This window comes from Aethalodelphis obliquidens, unplaced genomic scaffold, assembly GCF_003676395.1.
Source record: "Aethalodelphis obliquidens isolate GAN/ISIS:26980383/991018 unplaced genomic scaffold, ASM367639v1 scaffold17, whole genome shotgun sequence".
NCBI lineage: Eukaryota > Metazoa > Chordata > Mammalia > Artiodactyla > Delphinidae > Aethalodelphis > Aethalodelphis obliquidens.
Genome location: NW_020837961.1, coordinates 16,166,504 through 16,187,156, shown reverse-complemented (window position 1 = coordinate 16,187,156; position 20,653 = coordinate 16,166,504). Strand labels below are relative to the sequence as shown.

At 44.0% G+C, this 20,653-nt stretch overlaps 1 protein-coding gene across 2 annotated transcripts in view; it reads left to right on the top strand.

Moving 5' to 3' along the window:
* Positions 1–20,653, top strand: part of TSPAN5 (tetraspanin 5) — a 175,404-nt gene that overhangs the window by 113,499 nt on the left and 41,252 nt on the right. The window lies entirely within an intron of this gene.

The following is a 20,653-nucleotide window of genomic DNA, read 5'->3' as shown; positions in this document are numbered from 1 at the left end:
CACACACACACACACACACACACACACACACACACACACACACACACTCATTCATGCACACAGGCACAGATGGGGCCGGAGACATTGGGCACTGTGGTTTCAGTGGGGACTCCAGATGGTGAATTGTGTCTGCCAGGTTGTTTAACAGAACTGTGCCTCTGGGGCCAGCAAAGTTGAGGACACACCCCCAGAGCCTTTCATCTGCTGTGGGCAAGATATGTTTAACCCACTAATGAAATTAGAAATAAGATAAGCACTCCTTTATTTTTTATTGTGTTAAAATACACATAAAATTTACCATCTTACCGTTTAAGTGCACAGTTCGGTGGTATTGAATACATTTACATTGTTGTGGGACCATCACCACTATCCATTCCCTTCATGTTTTGCATCTTGTAAAACTGAAGCTATGTGGCTGTTAAACAGTAACTTTCCATTCTCCCCTCTCTCCAGCCCCTGACAACCACCATTGTACTTTGTGTCTTGATCATTTTGACTTTTCTAAGTACCTCATGTAAGTGGAATCATGCAGTATTTGTCTTTTTTGACAAATTTGGCGTGCTTCGCCAAATTTGACAAATTTGGCGTGCGTTTTTGGCATGCTTCGCTTAGTATAATGTCCATCCATGTCGCAGCATATTACGGAATTTCCTTCCTTTTTCAGGCTGCATAATGCTCATTGTATGCATATACTAACGTTTTGCTTATCCATTCATCCACTGATGGACACTTGGGTTGTGTCTGTGTTTTAGCTGTTGTGAATAATGCAGTGACTATGACTGTACAAATATCTCTTCGAGACCCTGCTTTCAGTCCTTTGGGGTATATACCCGGAAATGGAATTGCTGGGTCATATGGTAATTCTATGTTTAATTTTTTGAGGAACCTCCATCCTGTTTTCTGCAGCAGCTGTACCATTTTGCATTCCTACCAACTACGCAAAAGGGTTCCAGTTTCTCCACATCCTTGTCAACACCTGCTGTTTTCTGGTTTTTGGATAGTAGCCACCCCGTTGGGTGTGAGGTGATACCTCACTGTAGTTTTGATTTACATTTCTCTAATGCTTAGTGATGTTGAGCATCTTTCCATGTGCTTATTGGCCATCTGTACATCTTCTTTGGAGACATGTGTATTCAAGTCCTTCTGCAATTATTTGCACTCCTTTATTTTTAAAGCCCAATATTGTGCTGTAATACTTTATGACTGTGTAGAATAGATACCAAATGTTGTGAAGTCCACATATACACAAAGATCGAATTCAGTTATTCCCAAAGTATTACTTTGGGGGCAAAATTAGGACATTCCCCAAAGACATTTAAAAACTCTTTTTAAAGTCACAAAGTTATTATATGTAAATTTATACCTGTGTGTGTGTGTAAAACATAAGTATATTAAATACCAGGCAAGAAACAGATGTGATTTGCATATGTTATCTACTGGGAGCTTTGTAACTCCAGGCACATCCACTTGTGTGAAAACACATTCACACACAGAGTTGCAGCCCCGTTGTCAAACTCAGTAGGACTGGTCACTGTTTAAGCTGGAGAGTCCATTAAAATGATGAGGACACATAAAAATTGACACGTACTTTAAACATTTTATTTTAAATGAAAACATAATTTCTAAGCCGCCTGTTGATGAGCATTTTGATTTTTCCTGGCTAGTGGTGTACACATGGAGACCGTGATATTTTCCTCCTGGTTCTGTGTCACTTGCTGTACAATTTGGAGTGTACCAAAAATGTTCTGATGTCGGCCCAAAGCCTTTTCCTTGAGGAAGCCTCCTCTGACTGCAGTGTCTCTCTTATATATAAACTCAGCCATAATCTATCGCCTACAACTTCCATTTATATTTCTTTAAGGCGGACCTAGAATTTAGCAATCCTTGCAAAGTTCATCTACGTTCAGGATCCTTCCAGACGTTTTCCAGGCTTTTAGAGTTGTCTCTTGCACGCCTAATTCACCAGCAGACTTTCATGATTTGCCTTCACTGAGCCTTTACAAGGTATTTAACTTAGTTTTTAGAGAAATGACTCCTTTTTGACATTCATCGTTAATTGCTTTTACATGGTGCTCGGAGAGTATAAATGCAAAGCAAATACAATTGGCACAGAAAGGAAACCCAGCCCGCCTGGCATGAACACGCAGCCCTATTGGTGGGAGCAAATGCAAGCAAATGTGTTGGCGCTTTGACCACTGGTGACTGACGCTCGTAGGCGACTGACTGGGAGTCACTGTGTGTTCTAAGCTCTTAGCGTAGGTTGACTCATTTAATCTTCCGGGTACCCCCATCGGGTAAGGCACTGTTATTTCTTTTTCCCAGATGAGGAGAATGATGCCCGGAGAGGTTGAGAGATTTGCCTAAGAGTAGCCTGCTAGCTGTCAGCATTCACCCTGCCTTAGTCATTCTGTCTTGCAAAGGGAATGAGAGCATTTTACATGCAGGTAAATTGAGATCAGGGAGAGCGAGTGAGAGCGAAACTGTGTAGAGGTATTTATCCCTTAAACAAAACCCCCCTTCATAACACAGAAAGCCTTCTGAAACAGGCTCTATAGTGCCCTAAAATTAGAATCTGGGCTTTTAGAGGTAGAAATGACCTACATAATCACTTATCCTATCTCCCACATATCCTGACAGGATAACCAAGGCCCAGAGGGGTGAGATGGTTTGCTTTACACGGACCCAACTAGTTAGTGGCAGGTTCTTCGTGAGATTAAGCTTCCTGGCTTAATCCACATTTTCTTCCAGGAGAAAGGGATGCGTGCCTTCCTGAGAGAAACATTCAGGAAATGAGTCAGAGTCTGCCAAGAGGGAAGGAAGGTTGGTAGACATGAGCACCTTAGTGTTAATCGAATCCACATCTGTCTATCTCAAGCCAGTGTAAAGCTTGTACCAGAGATTCTTAGGGCTGGAAAGGGCCTGGTGATGTGGTTGTATCTGTCCTGTCTGGAAAAGGAAGGACTGAGGCCGGCTGAGCCCCTTTAGAAGTGAGGAAGCTGAGACTCAGAGAGGTAAAGTGATTATCCGGAATCACACAGCCAGAAGGAAATGGAAGCTGCATGTGGATCTCCTCTTGCTGAAGCCGAGGCCCATGGTCCTTGGGCTCCCTCGGGATGCCACCCAGGGGGCAGGGCAATTGTTCATCTGGTACGGTTGTGTGGCAACAGGTTCTCTTGGCAAGAAGTTCTTCCAAAAGCTAATCCTAAATATCTCTTTAATTTAACTCTATATCCTTCTGCAGCCCTCAGTCAGCAATGAAAGCAATTGGTCATAGTCTTTTGGGTAATACTCTTTATATGTATATATTTTTATTGGGATATAATTGACAAATAACAATTGTATACACTTCAGGTGTACAATGTGATGGTTCAACATATGCATACATTGTGAAAGGTGGTTTTTTTAAAAGAAGATGTTGGGGGTAGGAGTTTATTAATTTATTTATTTTTGGCTGTGTTGGGTCTTCGTTTCTGTGCGAGGGCTTTCTCTAGTTGTGGCAAGTGGGGGCCGCTCTTCATCGCCATGCGCGGGCCTCTCACTATCGCGGCCTCGCGGCCTCTCTTGTTGCGGAGCACAGGCTCCGGACACGCAGGCTCAGTAGTTGTGGCTCACGGGCCTAGTTGCTCCGCGGCATGTGGGATCTTCCCAGACCAGGCCTCGAACCCGTGTCCCCTGCATTGGCAGGCAGATTCTCAACCACTGCGCCACCAGGGAAGCCCTGAAAGGTTGTTTCTGTTATTGAACTTTTAAAAATTGAAATATAATCGACTTTCAACACTTAGCTCCTGGTGCACGTCATAGTGATTCGTATTTCTGTATGTTACAAAATGATCACCACCACAAGTCTAATTAGCATGTGTCACTGTACAAAGTTACTACAATATTGCTGACTTATTCCCCGTGCTGTACATTTCATCCCCGTGACTCATTTATTTGTAACCGGAAATTTGTACCTCTTAATCTCCCTCACCTATTTCACTCATCCCCCACCCCCTTCCCTCTGGCAACCACCTGTTTTTTCTCTGTATCTATGGCTCTGTTTCTGTTTTGTTATGTTTGTTCGTTTGTTTTGTTTTTAGATTCCACATGTAAATGAAATCATATGGGATTTGTCTTTCTGTTGACTTATTGCACTTAGCATAATACCCTTGAGATCCATCTATGTTGTCACAGATGGCAAGCTTTCATTCTTTATTATGGCTGAGTAATAATACATTATATATGTATATACCACATATTCTTTAACTACATCTATTGATGGGCAATTAGGTTGTTTCCATATCTTGGCTGTTGAAAATAATGCTACAGTGAACATAGGGGTGCATATATCTTTTTGAATAAGTGTTTTTGTTCAGAAAAATACCCAAAAGTGGAATTGCTGGATCATATGGTAGTTCCATTTTTAGTTTTTTGAGGAACCTCCATACTGTTCTCCACAGTGACTGCACCAATGTACATTCCCACCAACAATGCATGAGGGTTCCCTTTTCTCCACACCCTTGTCAATACTTGTTATTTGTTGTCTTTTTGATAGTAGCCATTCTGATGGGTGTGACGTGATCTCTCATTATAGTTTTGATGACATTTTGTGAGTGAAATTGTATCTTCGATATTTTTGAGCCTACTTGAGGGGGGAAAAGAAGACCGATTAGGGGTGTTTGGGTACTAGTAGAATCTTAAGGTTGAAGGAATCTCCTTCACATCACCATTACCCATGCTCACATCTGCTGTGTAGCGTCTCCATCAAGCCTGTGCTGGGTGGTTTTCAGCCCAGTAACTGAGAGACATAAGACAGAGGGCCCTCACCACCTTAGACAGCCAATTCCATCTTTGGCCAGGAAGTCACACTCACATAGAGTCTTTTACAGGATGAAGCTTTTTAAAACATTGCTTTAGATTTCTCTTATGTTTACAAAAGTAGTTCATGTTTAGCATGGAAACTTGGATAACTGAAGAAAGCTCAAGGAGGAATATGAAAACCTATGCGTATTAGTTATCTATTGCTATATAACAAATTACCCCAAAGCTTAGCAGCTTAAAGCGACAGACTTTTATTATTTCATATGATTTGAGAGTCAGGAATCTGGGAGTGGCTTAGCTGGCTTAGTGGCTTAGTTCTCTCATGGAGCTGCAGTCTAGCTGTGAGTTGAGACTACAGAAATCTAGAAGTTTGACTGGGCTGGCGAGTCTGCTTTCAGACCCAGTCATGTGTGTGCTGGCAGGAGGCTTCTGTTCTTGCCATACTGGTCTCTCCATAGGGCTGCTCACGGTATGGTTTCCCTCCACACCATGTGGATCTGAGAGAGAGTCAATTTGCATTAGAGAGTGACCAAGATAGAAGGCAGAATCTTTTCTAAGCTCATCTTAGAAATGACATTCCATCACTTCTGTTGAATTCTGTTGGTCACATAACCAACCCAGGTATAACGTTGTCAGAGGAACTACCCGAGGCTGTGAATACCGGGAAGTGGAGATCATTGGAGGCCATCGTGAGGCTGCCTACCACTTTGTCAATTAAAATTTGGTTAGAATAAATTACATAAGTTTTTACTCACTGTTTTTATTCCCCCAAGAGTATTACAAAATACAAAAGATCATCAGGAAAAACAAATCTGAAGAGAACGCGATGTTGAGGGATGAATGCACCAATAAACTGTTCATTGCTCTCCCATCCTGGAGACACTTGCCGATTGTATTCCAAGTCGGCCGCATTGAGATGTGTGTGGTTTTGGGGTGGAGGGGAGTAATGGGAGTAGCGTGAATGGAAGGGTCTGGGTGTGCCTTGATCCTGAGGTCGTTTGTGTTTTGGGGAACCAGAGGTCCTCCTGCCTCTGGGATGGGATAGGAATTTAGGATTCTGTCCAAGCTGAAACATGGAGAGGCTCTTGGCTCCTAGACCCCTTCACTCTTCTGTTTTAGATGCAGTATAAGAAGCAGAGGTTTGTAAGAAATATTCCAATCTTTACAAATAATTATTTGAAAAAAAGGTGTAAGTACTTAAATCATAAATGTATATAGATAGTGACTTAAAAGTGTTTTGTGGCGGAAAGGATTTTGTTTATGCAAAAACGGTATACCAAGATCTAATAGGAAATCATAACATCTGGATAAACAATAATGTTCTATAATCCCTTCCCCCAGCTATTAAGTCATACAGATAATATAGGAAACGCATGGGTACACAGTAGTTAATACACACTTAGAGATATGTGACATTTTAAAAGCACACATGCAGAGCTTTAAAAGCAAATGGCACACACCTGTATAGTATTTTGGTGACTAATGGTAATGCGGAAGCAAACGTTAATATCAAGTAAATTTGAATGAATTCTGTTATAGGCAGAGGAAATTTATCAGCAAAAATTGGCACGAAACAAACAACACGATGGAATAAATTTGAATAAATGCCTGCATAGGCAGTCACAGGACATGTTGATAAATATTTCAACATAGACTGATACAAGGTATAACAAAATATTAATTTTGAAGGAATCCCTACGTCATGCATTCAACAGAAGCTAATATTTCACGGAATGGTAGTGTGTGCGTACAAAGCAACAGAGGGGAAACTGAATCCGTTTTCCCAGGGTGGCTTGAGTCTAGGGTTTGTGACTGTGTGTCTGCTGCTTTGAGCTGCAGGTTGCAATCGTCATAGCACTGTGGAGCCTAGATGTTGGGGGCCGGGGGAAGCCTCCGTGGCCCCCGTTCTGCCCATCTGAGGACCCTCTGGCAGACAGGGAGTGAACACAGCAAGTTGGTGTGGCCTCCCTGCCCGGCCTCCCTCAGCCAGAGGCGACCCACGGGTTTCTCCATCCCAGGCCAGACCTGTTGGCGGCCCCAGGTGGACAGAGGGCAGGACAGCTACGAAGTAGTTCCTCCTGCTCTTTGGCGGGACCCCGAGAGAGGTGAGGTGCTCAGAGTTGTCGTTTCGAAAATGGAGCAACTTCATAACCAGCAGTTGGCTCTGAAGCCCTTTACACGTCCTCTGTTTCAGGCCTTGAGTTCTGTGGCCTTGGAACAGTCTGTGTCCTATGTTGGATCCAGATGTGGTCCCCCTGTGAGAGTGTGAGGAACCCGAGCCTTCGCGTGAGCGGGTTTCCCCCTGTTACTGCTCGTACTTTAGAAGATTCTCTGCCAGGCATCAAGCTGAGCCCCTTACAGGTGGTATGCAGCCCCCTTTGTCCTGCAGTCAGCTGGAATCCAGCCAACCCAGCCCAGGGCCCGGGAGAAGGTGAACCCTGACACCTGTCCGTGGGGAGCAGTGCTGCTCATAAAAGTGCCACGGAGAACCCGGAGCAAAGCCCGGTGACAGGATGCAGAGGATGTGTGTGCGGACGGAAGCCACAGCTAGGCTTGTTGCATGTGGGGTCCTTACCACCTCCTGGCAGGGAGAGGCGGCATTGGAGACCTGAACGTTGGCTCGTCGATCAGCACACTGGGAGGGGGATGCGGGCTTTGTGGGGAGCACAGGATTTGGCAGCAGAAAGGTCTAAAATCAATTACGTAACCTCCTCTACACCTTAGCTTCCTTATCTGTAAAATGGGGCACCTGCCTGATGGGGTCGTGGTGAGGATTGAATTAGATAATGTATTTAAAGGCTCTGGGATCGTTTCTGGTACAGAGTTAAGGGTTTAATAATCCTAGTTAAAAATATAAAAAAAGCTGTGTAATCCTGTGTGAATCTAATAAACTCTCTAGTTTGCTGTAAATGGAAAGACTAGACTCTTCGTTGGGTCTAAACAGCTCTTCCTCAGATTAGCTCCCGTTTCTTTCTCCCCAAGTCCAGCCGCCACCGAATCACCTTGCTCGGAGCGGTAGCAGGAACTCGGGTGGAGGGGAGCATGTAGCTGGGAAAGTGGAAACGGCTGTGAGTTTAGGGGGGCTCTGGCCTCAAGCTGCTTCCTAGAGCTGTCTTGCTTCTGAGCCTGTCTCCTCATTTGTGTGAGGCGGGGGGAAATAGCATTGTCCGCTTCGTGGGAAGATGAGAATTCTTACTTCCGTATACATACACTGATGACCGCTACGAGGTAGCTGGGATCACCGTGGCCCAGGCAGGGGGCCTTTCATCCCTGGGCATCTCAGGCCATTTCACAGGGTGTGCTCATGAGCCCTGTGTGCCTCGGAACTTTCCTCTGCCCTGGTCCCAGTGTCCTCGTCAGCCTCCAGCAGGACACATCCATCATGTCTGCCTAACGAGTGAGGAGAGATGGCTGGGTGAAGCAGAGCAGCGTGGGCCATGCCTGAGGCTCACGGGAGTCTTCAGCAGTCCTTTTCCTGCCAGCTAATACGTGCAACAGATGATGCCACGTGGAGGAACTAACGGTGGTCTAGCTTTCTGACCAAAGCTGAGGTTTGTGCTTCCAGGGCATTGTGGATCTCTTTACTTGAACATTCTCAGACTCTTTATCTTTTTTTGTTGTTTGTTTTGGTTCGGTCGCGCCATGCGGCTTGCGGGATCTTAGTTCCCCAACCAGGGATCGAACCCGGACCCTTGGCAGTGAAAGTGCGGAGTCCTAACCACTGGACCACCAGGGAATTCCCTCAAACTCTTCATCTTTAATTGCATCTTAGGGTCACACTAGTTTTTGGTCTCAGAGCCAAAATGTTCAGAATTAACACAGATCTGTGCTCTTCTGACAGAACAATATCTCTTGACCAACCACATAGGGCAGGCAGGTTACAGGTGAAGCTGGTTGCAGATGTCCCAGGTTCTCCTCCACCTGTGACGTAGAGGGGGTCCAGGTTCTGGAGTCAGATGCCTGGCTGCCTGCTGTAGTCCACGTCACTTATACCTTCTACCCTTGCAGAGTGAAGGTGGTGATAGCGTTCATCTCAGAAGGGTGTTGCGAAATGTCAGTGGGATAATACAGATAAAGTACTTACTTATCTGTACCAGGTCCATTTCAAGGACTCGAATAAATGTTAGCTCTTGTTTTTATTTATAATGGGCATATCATTTTTAAACTTGTTGCCTGCGTCTCGCAGTCTTTTATTCTTTAGAAGTAATGATTTTCGAGTCCTGAATTAGACCCTTGCAGTTTGCAGGAAAAGTCTCTGATCTTTGAGGGCATCTGTCTTGGTTGAATGCAGAACAACCAGATGGAGATATCTAGTGGGCAGATAAAGATATCAGCGTCTTCTGGATCATGTGCTCAACCACATTCTAAGATAATGCTTGGATGTAAGGGCATTGCCGGCCTCTGTGTGTGTGTTCTCAGTGTGTGGATGTGGACCAGGTGGCAGTTGCAATGGTCAAGAAGCATTTGTGGTTTAGAGCTTGGGGTCTGGAGTAAGCCTTCCTGGTTTTACATCCTGGCTTCACCACTGTCAATCTGACCATGGTGACCATGGGTGAGTCACTTAATTCAACTGTTTCCTCATCTGTTAAATGTGGATAAAGTACATTTTCCCCTAGGGTAAGTGCAAAGACTGAATAAGATCAATGAGAAGCAGTTTGCACTAAGGTCATACTGAACTGGGGGCAGTCAGACCATACTCCCATTCCCTGCAGGAGAATGGGCAAGACCAGCCCTCGTATGTGCACCTTGCACTGTAGTTCATTGGTAGCGTCGCTGGTAGATACTCAATGAAAAATATGTCTGTTTCTCACTTTAGCAGTGATTGGATTAGATATCTGTTTAATGCATGATCTCACTTATACGTGGAATCTGAAAAAGTCCAACTCGAAAGCAGAGAGTAGAATGGTGGTCGGCAGGGGCTAAGGGAGTGGAGGAAATGGGGGGATGTTGGTAAAGGGTACAACGTTTCAGTTATGCAGGATGAATAAGTCCTGGAGATCGAATGTACAGCAATGTGATTGTAGTTAATGATACTCTACAGTATGGATGAAATTTGCTAAAAGAGTAGATCTTAAGTATTCTCAACACACACACACACACACACACACACACACACACAAAGGTAACCCTTTGAAGCAATGGCTGTGTTAATGAGCTTGATTGCAGTAATCGTTTCACAATGTATATCAAAACAACACATTGGGGACTTCGCTGGTGGCACAGTAGTTAAGAATCCGCCTGCCAGTGCAGGGGACACGGGTTCAAGCCCTGGTCTGGGAAGATCCCACATGCCGTGGGGCAACTAAGCCCGTGTGCCACAACTACTGAGCCTGCGCTCTAGAGCCGAGAGCTACAACTGTGGAGCCTGTGTGCCACAACTACTGAAGCCTGCGTGCCTAGAGCCTGTGCTCCGTCACAAGAGAAGCCACCGCAGTGAGAAGCCTGCGCACCGCAACGAAGAGCAGCCCCTGCTCACTGCAACTAGAGAAAGCCCGCACGCAACAACGAAGACCCAACACAGCCAAAAATAAATAAATAAAATAAATACATAATTTAAAAAAAACATCACGTTGACGAGTAAAAATTATATTTAAAGTGTACAGTTATACCTCAGTAAAGCTGGAAAAATGCAAATTTCAGTAATGCTGCAGTGCTACCTCTGAAGTGAATAAGAGAGCTTTGCAGAGTTTTCATGACTCCTCATTATAGTAATTGGCTGACTTTGGGTTAAGTATGAGGTCTGATCATCCCAATCTGGCCTCTAGGTTTCTTGTTGTTTTATTCAACATACTTTCATAAACAAGTGTTCTCTAGGTAAACATCTGTGAAAGTCAAAATACCAAAACAGGTGAAAGCTAGAACCAGGCCAGATGCTACATCAGTGTTTTAGTGGGAGCAAAACACCATCATCTGTTACATTTAATTCTTGTGTCTAGTTTGAGTTCTGTTGGTTTGGTAGTGTTTGGAGTTGATTTCTAAATATACTGGGGATTTTATACCAGTTTTCTGTTTCTGCACATTTAAGGAATATTTTAATAAAAGTAAATGAAGTCAACATTGAAAGTCATTTTTTTTTCTTTTAAAGAGGGTCCGTACTTCAGTCAAGAAACATTGGCTAGATCGTTCAGAGTGTGCAGAGTGTGTCATCAGCTGATTTTTCTGATTTGCTGGCTACTTGGTAGACATTTCTCTGTCCAGCTCACACATTGGACAGGGGAGCACTTTTACCACCCTGGTTTCTCCGAGCATTGGGTGACGGGGTTCTTCTGATTGTGTGGAGAGCTTCTTCTCTTCTTGTTGTGCGCTTTTAGCAGCAAGGGGGAAGCATATTCTCTCTTTTACCACTCAATATCCCTACCTTCCATATTCTGTTCATCGGATACAGCCACTTCCAAAGTCTTATTGTTTCACCATGAAATGAGACACACCATTGTTCTATCGCCAGTTATTTCTTTTTCACATTTTTATGTTAGGAAGTTGACTGTTGGCAAGTTCTCAGCGCCCGCGCCCCGCTGCCCCGCCCACCGCCCAGTGATAATATCCAGGCTTTCTCCAGCCATTCTTTCCCTGGGAACTCTGTACTGTTCACAGACGACACCATTAGTCCTCACGGTTGTCCCCAGAGGTAGGTAGGATCAGACAGAGCATCTGGGTGTGTGAACAGAGGGCCGCAGTGAATTAAGTCTGAGGAAGGCAGTGGGTTACTTCTTTTTTTTTTTTTTTTTTGGCGGTACGCGGGCCTTTCACCATTGTGGCCTCTCCCGTTGCGGAGCACAGGCTCCGGACGCGCAGGCTCAGCGGCCATGGCGCACGGGCCCGGCCGCTCCGCGGCATGTGGGATCTTCCCGGACCGGGGCACGAACCCGTGTCCCCTGCATCGGCAGGCGGACTCTCAACCACTCTGCCACCAGGGAAGCCCCGGCTTACTTCTTTTATGTCAGCGTTTCTGCAGACTTCTGCATTTGCACCTATTTTCATATTTTCTACAAAGAATTTTTCAAGTGATAACAGTCATTAACTTCATTGCTGCAGAATGAAATAAAAGGGATACTAATGTAGCTATTGAGAAATACGAACCTTCACTCAAATCTTTTTAGGGTCATTAAGAAAGCGCAGTTTTAACTGTTGATGTTGGTTGGATTTTTTTTTTTCCGCCCCTAGGATTTGGAGTGTATTTAAATTGATCTTAAATTGTGAAGCTGAATGATCAAAAGAAACCCCTTCAGTAATACAGTGTCTAAAAGCTATTCAGTTCAGCTGTTTGAAGGTGCAAGATTAACATGCCTAAAGTCTAGCTCTGATCGTTTCATAATTTTGTTTTGTTTCTTTTTAAGCATTATGAGCTTTGAAGTCAAAAGACCTGGCTTCATTTTATGGGCTGGTTATATAATCTCTCTGATTCTCACTTTCTTTCTCTAAAATGGAGATAATAATACCCACTTCAAAGGACGGTTATGGCAATTAAGCGAGATCGTGTGTGTGAGATATTAAGCACAGTAGCTGTCAGTAAAACTTAAAAAAGGTGGAAAGCTAAAAACCTATAAGGACCTCTCTGTCTTTACAGTATAAAAATCCAGATTCTTTGCTGCCATGTTCTAGACCCCTGCATAGTGGCCTACAGTGACCTCATAGCCAACTTGTTATTTTCCAGCCAGATAGACAACTTCACTCTTCATTTTCCAGAAAACTTTCAAACTTTTTGACCAAGACCCTCAATAGGAAACACATTTTACGCATGAAACAAAAGTTTCACGAAGCAGTACCTCACCTTGCCATATGAAATACATTCTGTTCTACCTAGAAAATGCTGGTCTGACCATTCAACTGGTATCAGCAGGTTTTCAAACTTGCTGGTTGAAAACCCACTGATCTAGAAAACTCTTCATCTCCATTTCTTGAAATTCTTGAAAACCCTCCCTTGAGACCCATGCCCCCATCATGAAATCTTCCCTCATCTTGGCAGCCGGTGGCCTTCTCTGAACTTACCATTTTTTCTCAATTTCATTTATGGAATTTGCTTTTATGTTAATTGTTGACTTATACCATCTCTGTGACTAGATGGCAAGTGCGGTCAGGGCTTGGTCCCTGTGGTCATTTATCAACCTGTGCGTGTAGCAGGAGTCATGCCCATTGCTCTGAGGTCCAGACTCCGAGGTGTTTGTTAAATTGCATGGTGTCTTGACAGCTTCGCTGCCTTTGTGCTGACATTTGAAAGCCATAAAATCAGGTTTGCGTGTGGACTCTTGGGGGCAGCAGCTTCTCGCCGTGACCCCTGCCTAGATCAGAGGTCTTCATCTGTCTGGCTGCGTTGGCTTCCTGTGTATCTGGAAAAGAATGCTGTGGGTTGGCATTGGGGTTCCAGCTTCTAAATGGAGAGTCTCAATTTCTGGTTTTCTGACATGACTTTGCTAGACCTGAGGCTCCTTTCAGCTCTAGCAGTGTGTGAGCAAAGATCAGTAACAGCCTCCTCTCTGATTAAGCACAGCGTGGTATCTTTAAACCTCAGGCGTGTGCAGCATGGAACAGATAATGATTTTAGCCTATGAGACTCGCATTTTATAACATAAGATGTTTTTAGATATGTTTCCATGTGTGGATATACTGTTCTCTCGATCCTATATGTGAGGGTACTTATACACAGTATTAATGATGTAGAGCCTTTCATCTACAATGAGAAAATACTATATAAGCCAGAGTAGAATATTTATATCTTAACTATGTACACTTACCTCATGTTGGGAGCCCAGTTTTGAGATCCTGACTAATGATGAGATTTAGGGGAGTGCAGGACCCATTTTATATTTACTCAAATTATCTACCCAAAGGTCAACCTCATTTAAAGGCACTGATTTAATTTAGGAAAGTTATTTTTCTCTGTTAAATCTAATTTAAGAAGCTTGACTGAAATAGTAATAGATAGCAGAGGACTGCCTTGCAGCAATGTAAACCAGCAGATCTGGACATAGTGACGTCTCCACAGCGACATACAGAGACAAAATACATAGCAGAAATATCTAGGGAATTGTGGATTAAAAACAAATTACTTAACAGCTAATGAAGCAAACAGTAAAAAGATAAATAACCCACTGATAACTGCATAATAATATCTAGTAGAAGTTACTGATGCACAGTTTTTATAATGACTTTCTTTTTTAAGAGGCTGATGGACCCTTAGGTTTTTATAGTAAATCTCTTCATCCATAGGCACATTTTTCTCTTTTGAGCATCACACACTTGTAGGGACTTATGAAATGAGTTTAGTTAAATTCAGCACTCAGAGAATTTGCGCACAAGCTTCCTTATTTTGATTCTTCCCCATCCAGTCTGCCATTTACCAGAGTTAAAATGTGTGTCAAAGGAAACGAGATTTGTCTTAAAAGAGATTTGGAGAAAATCTTCCTTCAATATTTAAAGTGCTTGACAAAGTCATGTTCACACGGAAGTCAGTATGGAGATGAGGAAGTTAAAATCAAGTGGCTGGGCTTCGAGAGTCCGCCTGCCAATGCAGGGGACACGGGTTCGTGCCCCGGTCTGGGAAGATCCCACATGCAGCGGAGCGGCTGGGCCCATGAGCCATGGCTGCTGAGCCTGCGCGTCCGGAGCCTGTGCTCCGCAACGGGAGAGGCCACAGCAGTGAGAGGCCCGCGTACCGCGAAAAGAAAAGAAAAGAAAATCATGTGGCTTATTTTTCATTACTGGCTGAAACCCATCTGATAGGATTGACATGGAGCGCTAATTAATTACCCAGGGTCTCCTCATTCACTAATCACATTGCATGAAACTTCCCTCCTGGCTGAGCCTCAAGGGCAAACCATAGGCATCCAGCCAGCTGATTTTTCATAGGCATTATGCTACCTCTATAAATTAATGTGAACCTAATATATACTGTCAGCGGCTTACTTTCCCATGGCAACCCTCTCTGGTTAAACAGCTTTAAATGAAATCTTATATTGAGAGTGAAAAGTTTCTTGCAAAAGGGGGGGAAAAAAGGAAGATTTAAACTCCTCTTTGTAATCTTTTTTCCCATGGTGTATACTATTTTGGCTCCAGTAAAAAATCTAATGCACAGATGACATGATCATTGCCTTTTGTTACCTGAAAAGTGAGCCTATGTAATGCTTAAGGAAGAGACTTTTTCCATGATATTTTTTAACTGCAATAATAATCTGTTCATTAAAGGCATACTGTACACAAACACATATCTCCTATGAGGATGCTATTACTGCCACCATTTATGGGCGAGAAAATTGTGAGTCTGTCAACTTGTCCAGGGTTACATCTAGTAAATGCTGGGGCCCAGATTTGAACCATGGTTTGTCACTAACGACCATGCTCATTTGATTGTGTTACTATTCATGACTCATCTGGTCCCTTTGTACCATTCCTTTTAACTTCAGGAAAATATGAATGGTCTTAGTCTTTAAAAATATTCCTGTTTCCATATTCATTTTTTACATTCATCTGGATGAATAAATCATTTTAGAAGCATGTTGATCTCTAGCACATTGTTTTATGTCTTCAAATCACTTTAATGTCATGCAGCTTTTGTTCAGAGAGCAAAAAGTTGTGGGCATCTTTAAACCAGAGGAAATAGGTACAGCTCATTCACACATCACTCACGCTGCTGTCCATCTTGAGATGCTTCCAAACAATTCCAGTAGAAAAGGGAAATTCCAGAGTGCACGTACACGGACAGTTTCCAAGGCAGTGCCTATTGAGAATGCAGCCTTCCGTCCTGAATTTGTGAATGGCTCAGCTACAGCTTGTCCTATATGTAAATTTCCAAGAGCGTGTGTAATAAACTCTTCCATGAAAGAACATACAAAAGAGTGTTTTGTCACAGCCCAGTTCCCCTGTTAAAAATACCTAACTAGAGAGAGCAGGTTGATATTCATTGGTTTATATGGGTCCTGTCTTAAGCCAGCACTTTCCTCCTTAGTATGCAGTGCTCATATTCTTGATTGAAAAGAATCCATTCCATTTCTTTTCATAGGGTCATGAAAAGTTGGAAAGAGGAAAAACTGAGCTGAACGTACAGAATAAATAACTAAATGGTGCCGGCAGTTGGCCCTTTTGTTTTCAGACCTTCTCCCTCCCCCATCCTTTGTGAGTCATTGAGCCAGTAAGACCTATCAAAGATGCCTCAGTGTATAGAACATTTCATGTGGAGCGTTAGTTGGCATCCACAGCAAAGGGCCAATTGCCTCTAGGACTCCTTTCAGGTGATAACCAATGGATTTGGACCTCCTGGGTGTGCTGCATGTATCCTGCATTCATCTCTCAAGATGTTTTAGGTTGTGATTGAATATAAAGGATCAGAAAGATGATGTCAATCCAGTAAAATCATTAAGGGGATTTTAAACATGAGTGTGGAAATGTAGAACATGAGCTTGAAATGAGGGTACCTACTACTAGTCTTTTTGTGCATGGTTAATTGGATTAGAATTACAACGTCTGTGATAGCTATTAAGAAGGCTATATGGCATTACTAGGGTGTAGCATGTTTCTTTGAGAACTTAGCATTTCAAAAGGCCCACTGTGAGAAAATTCGGTTCCTGTTTTAATATGAACTTGTGGTTCTCAGAGATGATTTCTTGGATGCCTTTGTTACTAACGTTATCAATAAGATTTCGTTTTACACATTCTGAATTCTAACAAGAAGTCAGTGTACTCTGAATGTAGTTTCCTGTAGTGGCGTTGTCTAAGTGGGGTGGGAGGAGGGTATGCAGGTGGGTGATGAGTGGGCGATGCGGGTGGAGAGGGTAGGCACCACCATTCCACTCACTCTATATAATACCTGAAAAATTGGAGTTACGTCCCCCTGGCATTCTTTAACAATTATTTCTAAGTAAGGCACGTGATTACTAAAATTCACCTGAAACATGCAGTTATTTCTTAGAAGAATTTTTAATATTTACAGTTAAATGAGAACATTTTTTTTTTTTTGCGGTACGCGGGCCTGTCACTGTTGTGGCCTCTCCCGTTGCGGAGCACAGGCTCCGGACGCGCAGGCTCAGCGGCCATGGCTTATGGGCCCGGCCGCTCCGCGGCATGTGGGATCTTCCCGGACCGGGGCACGAACCCGTGTCCCCTGCATCGTCAGGCAGACTCTCAACCCCTGCGCCACCAGGGAAGCCCGAGAACATTTTTAAATGAAAGCATTATACATTGACTATAGCAAAGACATTTGTTTAGTAAGAGAGTCACCTTTTCCCCAAGAAAATGTGTAAATGTCACTATATTTCTTCGAAAAGAAAGGAGATTTTATATATATATATATTTATATTTGGATAAAGAAACAAATTTTTTTTAAAGGCATAACAAAATTTTAAAACACACAGATACATAGGCACAGAGAGTATTTGCATTAGGTTAAAAAAAAAATAGAGTACTAGAACTAGCTCTGACTTAACAGCTCCTCTGCCCCCTCAGCTCTGACTGAGCTGACTTCCAACAGGGCAGACCAGGGCAAGCTGTGGGTGCCAGAGAACAATCTGTTGGGTGAGAGGGAAACACCCACCCTTCTTCTGTAAAACAGTAACACAATGTCAAGAGCAGTGAGGGATCTGAGGTTTTACCCTACCTGCCAGCTAGCAAGTTACCCTTCCACAGTGTCATGGATGCTGGCAGAGATGCCAGACTCCTGGGTCAGAGATACAGGACTTTATTAATCACAGCAATACTAGTAGCCAGTGTATCAATATTTTTCACTCTTTTCCTGAGCCCCAGTTTCCGTAGGGTGATGCAGAGAGGGCCAGTCAACACCTGTGTACGTAGTGAGTTGTGTTATAGGAGGGGAACCCTGCGTTTAGGGAACCCAAACTTTTATAATGGTCAGCAAGCCTGCTGGATCCTTTGTAGGATCTCTGTAAAACACTACCTGTGTCTTCCAAGGCTGTCTGCTGTACACATCTCCCTGAAAAGATAGTCTGTCACAAATGACTCATTTGTAATTCCAAACGGTTCGTAAGAAGTACAGAAACTCGAGAAAATTATCTTCTAACATAAAATACTCTGGAAACAGACCCAAATAAGCACAGATTCCATGAACAGCTACTGTGCACTGATTTTTAGGGCTGCATATGTTCCGATGATATAGCCAGTAGCGACAGCATGTATCTCACTGTTATTTTATCACTTAGATAAAATGTGATATTTTAATTACATTCAGTATCTGTATCACACATCCTTTTCAAAATGTCTTCCCTTCCCTTGTGTTGGTCACCACAGTCCTGCGTAGCTGGGGCAGGAGTTGTTATTGTCCATTTACACTTGAGGAGACTGTTGTCCAGAGTGACTTGACCAAATGCACACACTAGTTAATGTTCTGGTTGGCACTAAACCTGGCGTTTCCTGATACCCAGTCTGTTAGTCTTTGAAACATGTTGCCTGACTCTGTTCCCCTTTTGTCTCTTACACAAGGCAGAGGACATTACCAGCCATTATAGAGGTGACCCAAGGCCAGTCCCAAGTTCCTTCTTAGTAGTTGCCATCCCTCTCAGTTAACCTTGGGTGTTGCCCAGACATCCTGGGGGGATTGTCTGGTGGTGGTGCCAGTGGTGTCTGGGGTCAGAAAGGAGTTTGAAATAAGGGAAGCGATTGTGTTGAATGTTCCCTCATTGCTCTACACTTTATTTTCCGTTTAATTGAACACAAGCAGTCTCCACTGTTTCAGCCCCTTTGCTTAGTAGAGCAGCGCCTGGCTCTCCTGGACTTAACGTATAATTACAGGTGTCAGACCCTCCATCTGTGCTTTTGGGGGCACCCGTCTGTCTTGGTTTCCTGCTGCCCCTGTGTCTGCTTCTTTGCAGTCTCCCCTCAAGTTCCCTCTGTGCGCTTCACCATGAATCTTACTGTTCTCTGGGATGATGGCTTGGTCCTGTTCTCTACGAACTCTTTATGTGGCCTTAACGGTAACCACAGGAACAATTATTCATTGAGCGTATCCTGTGTGCCCGGCCCTTTGCAAAGCACGTTATGTGCATCATCTCATTCAGTCTACCCCAGTGACCCTATGAGATGGATACTGCTATCTCCACATTTCATAGAGGAAGAAATAGAGAACTGAGAGAGTAAACTGTTTGTCTGAGGGCACATAGTTAATAAGTGATGGAGCTGGGTTCCTAACCCCGAGTCTGCTGTCTGGCCTCCTGGCCCTCATACAATTGTGCCAGGACACTTTTACGTGCATGTCTGACATTCATCTGAGTTTGTAATGTGTCTAAAACTGAATTCGAAATTGATCTTTCTCCTAAAATCTTCTCACTGACCCATATCCCTAACTTTGAAAAGGACACCGTAGCCTATCAAGTTAAAATCCTGGGAATTTTCTTAGATTCTTCTCTCTTCCTTATCTCCCACAACTCATTCGCTGATTTATTCAACAGTTATTTATTTAAGTCCTGTGAAGCACACATCGTTCTAACTTTGGTGGGTACAGAATGAACTAAACAGACGAGAATCTCTGCTCCCCTGGAGCTTGTTTTCATGGAAACTAATATCCCCATTTTATGGATTTGGAAACTGAGGCATAGGGAGATTAAATGACTTGCCTAAGGTCACATATTTAGGATTCAAACCCAGGCATTGTGGTTTAGAAAACCATGGTTTTGACCTTATACCCTGTGCTTCCTGTCACCAAGTCCTGTAGAGTTTCCTCCTTAATCTTCTTTTCTGTCTTCATCCTACTGCCAGTGCCTCTGCCTCTGCCTTTCTGGGCTGGTGTCAGTGTCACCAGGATGACTGCAGGAGTCTCCCAACTTGTCTCATGGCCTGCAGTCTCACCTCCCTTCAATTTATTCTCTGTGCTGTACTGGAATGATTTTTCTAAAATGCAGTCTGATCCTGTCACTGTTTTGCTAAAAATCCTTGGTTGGCTTCAAGTAACTTGGTGGTACCTTGGTCCCCAGGACACAGGCAGCCTGCCGTGATAAGGTCCCTGCTTAGCAACCTCTAGCCCAATGGTTCTCAGACTTCACTGTGTATCACAATTAGCTGGAGGGCTTCTTAAGCCAGGGCTTGCTGGGCCCCATCCCCAGAGTTGCTGAGGAAGTAGATCTGGGGCCGCCTGAGAATTTGCATTTCTAACAAGTCCCTGGAGCAGGACCCACGCTGTGAGAAGCCCTGCTTGGCAGCGGCCTGGCCTGATGTCTCTGCCCCAGCCCTGGGAGCATTTACGGATTCCTGAGGGACATGCTGTTTCAGGCTTTGATCCTTTTGCACGAGCTGCTTCCTCTGCAGGAGATGGTCTTCCTCTCTCCTTCCCTTTAAATCTCAGTTCAAGTGTCACTTCCCAGGAAGCTTCCTCTGACAGCACACAGCGATCCCAGAGCCTCGCCTCTGTGTTTCTGTGGCACCGTGTTTCTGGGAAGGCGTCATTCCATCCCCTGTGCTTGAGCCTTGGTTTTACTTATCTGTTCCCACTCACTGACCCACGACAGTTAGCTCTTTAAGAAAAGAGATCATCGGGCTTCCCTGGTGGCGCAGTGGTTGAGAGTCCGCCTGCCGATGCAGGGGACACGGGTTCGTGCCCCGGTCCGGGAAGATCCCACGTGCCGCGGAGCGGCTGGGCCCGTGAGCCATGGCCGCTGAGCCTGCTCGTCCAGAGCCTGTGCTCCGCAACGGGAGAGGCCACAGCAGTGAGAGGCCCGCGTACCGCAAAAAAAAAAAAAAGAGAGATCATCTGTTATGTTTTTCACCTTTCTGTCCCTGGCACCTAGCATAGTGCCCAGTATATATTGAAGGTATGTACTTACTAAATGAGTTGAAATGTATAATCCTACTTGTGCTTTAAAAAAGTAATCCTATTTTAAGTTTTCTTTGCATTAACCTTTAAGGCTTGCCTACGGTGTTT